We start from the raw sequence: 7,500 nt of genomic DNA on the forward strand, positions 1-7,500 counted from the left end.
ATATATATTTATATATATATATATATATATATATATATATATATATGTGTGTGTGTATATATATATATATATATATATATATATATATATATATATATATATATATATATATATATATACATGCGTATATATATATATATATATATATATATATATATATATATATATATATATATATATATATATATATATATATATATACTGCTTATGTATATATATATATATATATATATATATATATATATATATATATATATATATATATATATATATATATATATATCATGTGTGTATGTGGAACGCCCACACTCATTACAATTCAATTTTGAATATATCCTTGATATTGCATGATTTCAGAAAGAAATGCAATTCCAAAAGCCTTTTAGTTCCATTTTCACTCAAGAAAAAAATCACCTCAAAATTCCATTTGCCAGAGAATTGTAGTTTTTCCAAAAAGGTTATAGCGTAACTTATTATTATTATTTTGATGAATCTTACCTCCCGGTCCAGAACCGTTTGCTAATGGCAGAGGAAACGACCATTGCCTTATAGAAACCAGCCACGGAAGTTCAGCCATTACAAGACACCAACATAATTGCTAAAGCACAAAAAACAGGTAATGGAAAGGTAATCATACGAATATGAAAAAAAAAAAATATGATGAATTATATCCTTTAAGCCTGGTGTTGTTGTTTAATGTTTATATAGTAATAGTTTTTCAGATCTCAACAACTGCTTGGAGACTAAAAGGCTTCACTCGGTCTCGGGGTTATGACCAGTATCGCTTGCCTGCAACCTGCCGCAAACGGTTCTCCTCGATAGGTGAATCTACTTTGTACCCTTTAAGTATGACGCCTACCCAAACCTGAACGTGCTGCCATATATGATCTTGATATTTTGCCTATGAAGAACCTGTTGACCAAATTCGACGCCCTTATGGACAGCCACTTCATCACCTTCAAGACCTCCATTAATATCTCCAATCCTGACAAAAAGGACAACTATTCAACATTGACCAAAGCTGACGTGAATGTGGTACAACACAGACGCCTAGCCTGTGATTTGCTGGAGTGATGACAAAGCTGCCCACCACCCACGTATGTCGCCTGTCACTCACGCCCCAACCAACCACCTCTCCAGCCACTTACTGATGCCCGTCGGCCGAGGTTATGCTACTGCCACTCCAGATTCATGACTGCAGTGAAGAATAGTGTGAATCATTGTCAGCGGCCAAAAAAATGTATAAGTAGGCCAACACATAGGGTAATGGCCTCTTCTGTCACTAATCTTTTCTTTTTACATAATGTAGGTACAGGTGTGCGATTTTTGGTAGACACGGGTGCTTGCCATTTTCTTCCCTATAGGACATAAACTCTTCTGTCTAAGCCTGACGATGACTACCTGGTAGCTGCCAAAGGATCTGCGATACCCACCCAGGGATACGAGAACCTCACATTATCACTTAGTAGCATCAAATATCATTGGAAATTTCTCGTTGCTGACGGTACATTGCTAATTCTTGTTGTGGATTTCCTCTCACATTTCCACCTACTGGTTAAGGTTGCTCATCAACGGTTAGTCCATGCAGACTCTAACTCTTCGACACCTCTTCAACCCGACTCCTCCGAGTTCCTGGCAGTGCATTTGGCTGTCCCTCACTTTCTCCACTTCTTAGAAGGTATGTCCTTCATCATTTGCACAGACCACATGCTTCTGGTGCACACCTTCACTTGACAGTCCGCCGCCTGGTCTGGCCATTAATGCTGACATCTCTCTGACATAGCTGAATACAAATACACCCTTCAACACGCTCACGGGAAAATGTATCCCGTTGCCGATGCCTTGTCAAGAAAAGCATTGGCCGCCATTAACATATGATTGGATTACAACGCCTTGGCAGAAGCCCAAGTAAAAGATCCAATTTACCAAGCATGTAAGACATCCTGCACATCCCTCCATTTGGAAGATGTTGCCCTCGATAACTCCAACGCCACATTCCTCTGTGACATTAGTGCTGGTAGACCACGACCATGGATACCTGCTCACATTCGCCGACAAGTGTTCAATTTCATTCATGGCTTTTCACATCCTTAGAGCCAATCTACTGCACGGCTACTGAAGACGAAGTTCATTTTACACTACAATACTAAGGATGCTAAGGATTGGGTCCATGCCTGTACTTCATGCCACACATTGAAAGTACATCAGCACGCAGATTCAGGAGTGGTACCTCTCCTCAGCCTCAGCATCCTTTTGACCACATTCATGTCGATGTAGTAGATCCCCTACCCACATCACAAGAACAACGTTACCTGTTTACCGTCGTAAACCACTCCACTTGTTGGCCTGAAGTCATTCCCATGGAAACGACAACATCCACCTCATGTACATCTGTATAATCTCAAGATGTACAGCGAGATTTGGTATCCCTTAGTATATTACCTCTGGCAAGGGTACCAGTGCATCTTACTTCTAATCTCATCAACTCCATACACACACACACACACACACACACACACACACACACACACACACACACATATATATATATATATATATATATATATATATATATATATATATATATATATATATATATATATATATATATATATATATATATATATATATAAAGCATTATATGTGCATATATACATACTGTATATACATATGTATATATTATTATTATTACTAGCCAAGCTACAACCCTAGTTAGAAAAGCAAGATGCTATAAGCCCAAGGGCTCTAATAGGGAAAAATAGCTCAGTGAGGAAAGGAAATAAGGAAATAAATAAATGATGAGAATAAATTAACAATAAATCATCCTAAAAACAGTAACAACGTCAAAACAGATACGTCCTATATAAACTATTAACAACTTCAAAAACAGATATGTCATATATAAACTATAAAAAGAGTCATGTCAGCCTGGTCAACATGAAAACATTTGCACCAACTTTGAACTTTTGAAGTTCTACTGATTCAACTACCCGATTAGGAATATCATTCCACAACTTGGTAACAGCTGGGATAAAACTTCTAGAATACTGTGTAGTATTGATGGAGAAGGCCTGAATATTAGAATTAACCCTATTTGGAAATTTCCTACCCTTAACCCCGAGGGGGTTATTTTTTTCCCAGCACATTTTGCAGTATTTTTTTTTTTTAAATTGCTCTATTAGCCTTAATTTTTGTCGTAGAGAGGTCAGGTTGGTCTCATTCTCTTGGAAAATTCCTGAATTTTCTCAAAAAATTATCAAAAATATGAAAAAAAAATTTATAGCATTTTTTTGCAAGAACGTACCGGTACGTCCATGGGGGTAAAGGGATGGCTTTTGTGAAACGTACCAGTACGTCCTTTGGGGGTATACGGGTTAACTGCCTGCCTTGTATTACAAACAGGATAGAATTGTCCACGGAGATCTGAATGTAAAGGATGGTTAGAGTTATGAAAAAGCTTATGCAACATGCATACTGAACTAACTGAACGACGGTGCCAAAGATTGATATCTAGATCAGGAATAAGAAATTTAATAGACCGTAAGTTTCTGTCTAACATATTAAGATGAGAATCAGCAGCTGACCACCAGATAGGAGAACAATACTAAAAACAAGGTAGAATGAAAGATTTAAAACACTTCTTCAGAATAGATTGATCTCCAAAAATCTTGTAAGACTTTTTCAATAAGCTAATTTTTTGTGCAATTGAAGAAGACAGACCTAATGTGTTTCTCAAAAGTAAATTTGCTATCGATAATCACACCTAAAATTTGAAGAGAGTCATACAGATTAAAAGAAACATTATCAATACTGAGATCTGGATGTTGAGGAGCCACCGTCCTTGACCTACTTACAATCATACTTAGAGTTTTGTTAGGATTCAACTTCATACACCATAATTTGCACCATGCACTAATTTTAGCTAAATCGCTATTAAGGGATTCACCAACCCAAGATCTACGTTCAGGGGATGGATTGATGCAAAGAGAGTAGCATCGTCTGCATATGCAACAAGCTTGTTTTTTAGGCGAAACCACGTGTCATATGTATATTCTGCTCTAATAGGGAAAAATAGCTCAGTGAGGAAAGGAAATAAGGAAATAAATAAATGATGAGAATAAATTAACAATAAATTATCCTAAAAACAGTAACAACGTCAAAACAGATACGTCCTATGTAAACTATTAACAACGTCAAAAACAGATATGTCATATATAAACTATAAAAAGACTCATGTTAGCCTGGTCAACATGAAAACATTTGCACCAACTTTGAACTTTTGAAGTTCTACTGATTCAACTACCCGATTAGGAAGATCATTCCACAACTTGGTAACAGCTGGAATAAAACTTCTAGAATACTGTGTAGTATTGATGGAGAAGGCCTGAATATTAGAATTAACCCTATTTGGAAATTCCCTACCCTTAACCCCGAGGGGGTTATTTTTTTCCCAGCACATTTTGCAGTATTTTTTTTTAATTGCTCTATTAGCCTTAATTTTCGTCATAGAGAGGTCAGGTTGGTCCAATTCTCTTGGAAAATTCCTGAATTTTCTCAAAAAATTATCAAAAATATGAAAAAAAAAATTATAGCATTTTTTTCCCAGAACGTACCGGTACGTCCATGGGGGTAAAGGGATGGCTTTTGTGAAACGTACCAGTACGTCCTTTGGGGGTATACGGGTTAACTGCCTGCCTTGTATTACAAACAGGATAGAATTGTCCACGGAGATCTGAATGTAAAGGATGGTTAGAGTTATGAAAAAGCTTATGCAACATGCATAATGAACTAACTGAACGACGGTGCCAAAGATTAATATCTAGATCAGGAATAAGAAATTTAATAGACCGTAAGTTTCTGTCTAACATATTAAGATGAGAATCAGCAGCTGACCACCAGATAGGAGAACACAATTTAGAATGAAAGATTTAAAACACTTCTTCAGAATAGATTGATCTCCAAAAATCTTGTAAGACTTTTTCAATAAGCTAATTTTTTGTGCAATTGAAGAAGACACAGACCTAATATGTTTCTCAAAAGTAAATTTGCTATCGATAATCACACCTAAAATTTTAAGAGAGTCGTATAGATTAAAATAAACATTATCAATACTGAGATCTGGATGTTGAGGAGCCACCGTCCTTGACCTACTTACAATCATACTTAGAGTTTTGTTAGGATTCAACTTCATACCCCATAATTTGCACCATGCACTAATTTTAGCTAAATCGCTATTAAGGGATTTCACCAACCCAAGATCTACGTTCAGGGGATGGATTGATGCAAAGAGAGTAGCATCGTCTGCATATGCAACAAGCTTGTTTTTTAGGCCAAACCACGTGTCATATGTATATTCTGCTCTAATAGGGAAAAATAGCTCAGTGAGGAAAGGAAATAAGGAAATAAATAAATGATGAGAATAAATTAACAATAAATCATCCTAAAAACAGTAACAACGTCAAAACAGATACGTCCTATATAAACTATTAACAACGTCAAAAACAGATATGTCATATATAAACTATAAAAAGACTCATGTCAGCCTGGTCAACATGAAAACATTTGCACCAACTTTGAACTTTTGAAGTTCTACTGATTCAACTACCCAATTAGGAAGATCATTCCACAACTTGGTAACAGCTGGAATAAAACTTCTAGAATACTGTGTAGTATTGATGGAGAAGGCCTGAATATTAGAATTAACCCTATTTGGAAATTTCCTACCATTAACCCCGAGGGGGTTATTTTTTTCCCAGCACATTTTGCAGTATTTTTTTTTAAATTGCTCTATTAGCCTTAATTTTTGTCATAGAGAGGTCAGGTTGGTCTCATTCTCTTGGAAAATTCCCGAATTTTCTCAAAAAATTATCAAAAATATGAAAAAAAAAAATTTATAGCATTTTTTTGCAAGAACGTACCGGTACGTCCATGGGGGTAAAGGGATGGCTTTTGTGAAACGTACCAGTACGTCCTTTGGGGGTATACGGGTTAACTGCCTGCCTTGTATTACAAACAGGATAGAATTGTCCACGGAGATCTGAATGTAAAGGATGGTTAGAGTTATGAAAAAGCTTATGCAACATGCATACTGAACTAACTGAACGACGGTGCCAAAGATTAATATCTAGATCAGGAATAAGAATTTAATAGACCGTAAGTTTCTGTCTAAAATATTAAGATGAGAATCAGCAGCTGACCACCAGATAGGAGAACAATACTAAAAACAAGGTAGAATGAAAGATTTAAAACACATCTTCAGACTAGATTGATCTCCAAAAATCTTGTAAGACTTTCAATAAGCTAATTTTTTGTGCAATTGAAGAAGACACAGACCTAATATGTTTCTCAAAAGTAAATTTGCTATCGATAATCACACCTAAAATTTTAAGAGAGTCATACAGATTAAAAGAAACATTATCAATACTGAGATCTGGATGTTGAGGAGCCACCGTCCTTGACCTACTTACAATCATACTTAGAGTTTTTTAGGATTCAACTTCATACCCCATAATTTGCACCATGCACTAATTTTAGCTAAATCGCTATTAAGGGATTCACCAACCCAAGATCTACGTTCAGGGGATGGATTGATGCAAAGAGAGTAGCATCGTCTGCATATGCAACAAGCTTGTTTTTTAGGCCAAACCACGTTTCATATGTATATTCTGCTCTAATAGGGAAAAATAGCTCAGTGAGGAAAGGAAATAAGGAAATAAATAAATGATGAGAATAAATTAACAATAAATCATCCTAAAAACAGTAACAACGTCAAAACAGATACGTCCTATATAAACTATTAACAACGTCAAAAACAGATATGTCATATATAAACTATAAAAAGACTCATGTCAGCCTGGTCAACATGAAAACATTTGCACCAACTTTGAACTTTTGAAGTTCTACTGATTCAACTACCCGATTAGGAAGATCATTCCACAACTTGGTAACAGCTGGAATAAAACTTCTAGAATACTGTGTAGTATTGATGGAGAAGGCCTGAATATTAGAATTAACCCTATTTGGAAATTTCCTACCCTTAACCCCGAGGGGGTTATTTTTTTCCCAGCACATTTTGCAGTATTTTTTTTTTAAATTGCTCTATTAGCCTTAATTTTTGTCATAGAGAGGTCAGGTTGGTCTCATTCTCTTGGAAAATTCCCGAATTTTCTCAAAAAATTATCAAAAATATGAAAAAAAAATTTATAGCATTTTTTTGCAAGAACGTACCGGTACGTCCATGGGGGTAAAGGGATGGCTTTTGTGAAACGTACCAGTACGTCCTCTGGGGGTATACGGGTTAACTGCCTGCCTTGTATTACAAACAGGATAGAATTGTCCACGGAGATCTGAATGTAAAGGATGGTTAGAGTTATGAAAAAGCTTATGCAACATGCATAATAAACTAACTGAACGACGGTGCCAAAGATTAATATCTAGATCAGGAATAAGAAATTTAATAGACCGTAAGTTTCTGTCTAACATATTAAGATGAGAATCAGC

This window comes from Palaemon carinicauda, chromosome 12 (genome assembly GCF_036898095.1).
Source record: "Palaemon carinicauda isolate YSFRI2023 chromosome 12, ASM3689809v2, whole genome shotgun sequence".
NCBI lineage: Eukaryota > Metazoa > Arthropoda > Malacostraca > Decapoda > Palaemonidae > Palaemon > Palaemon carinicauda.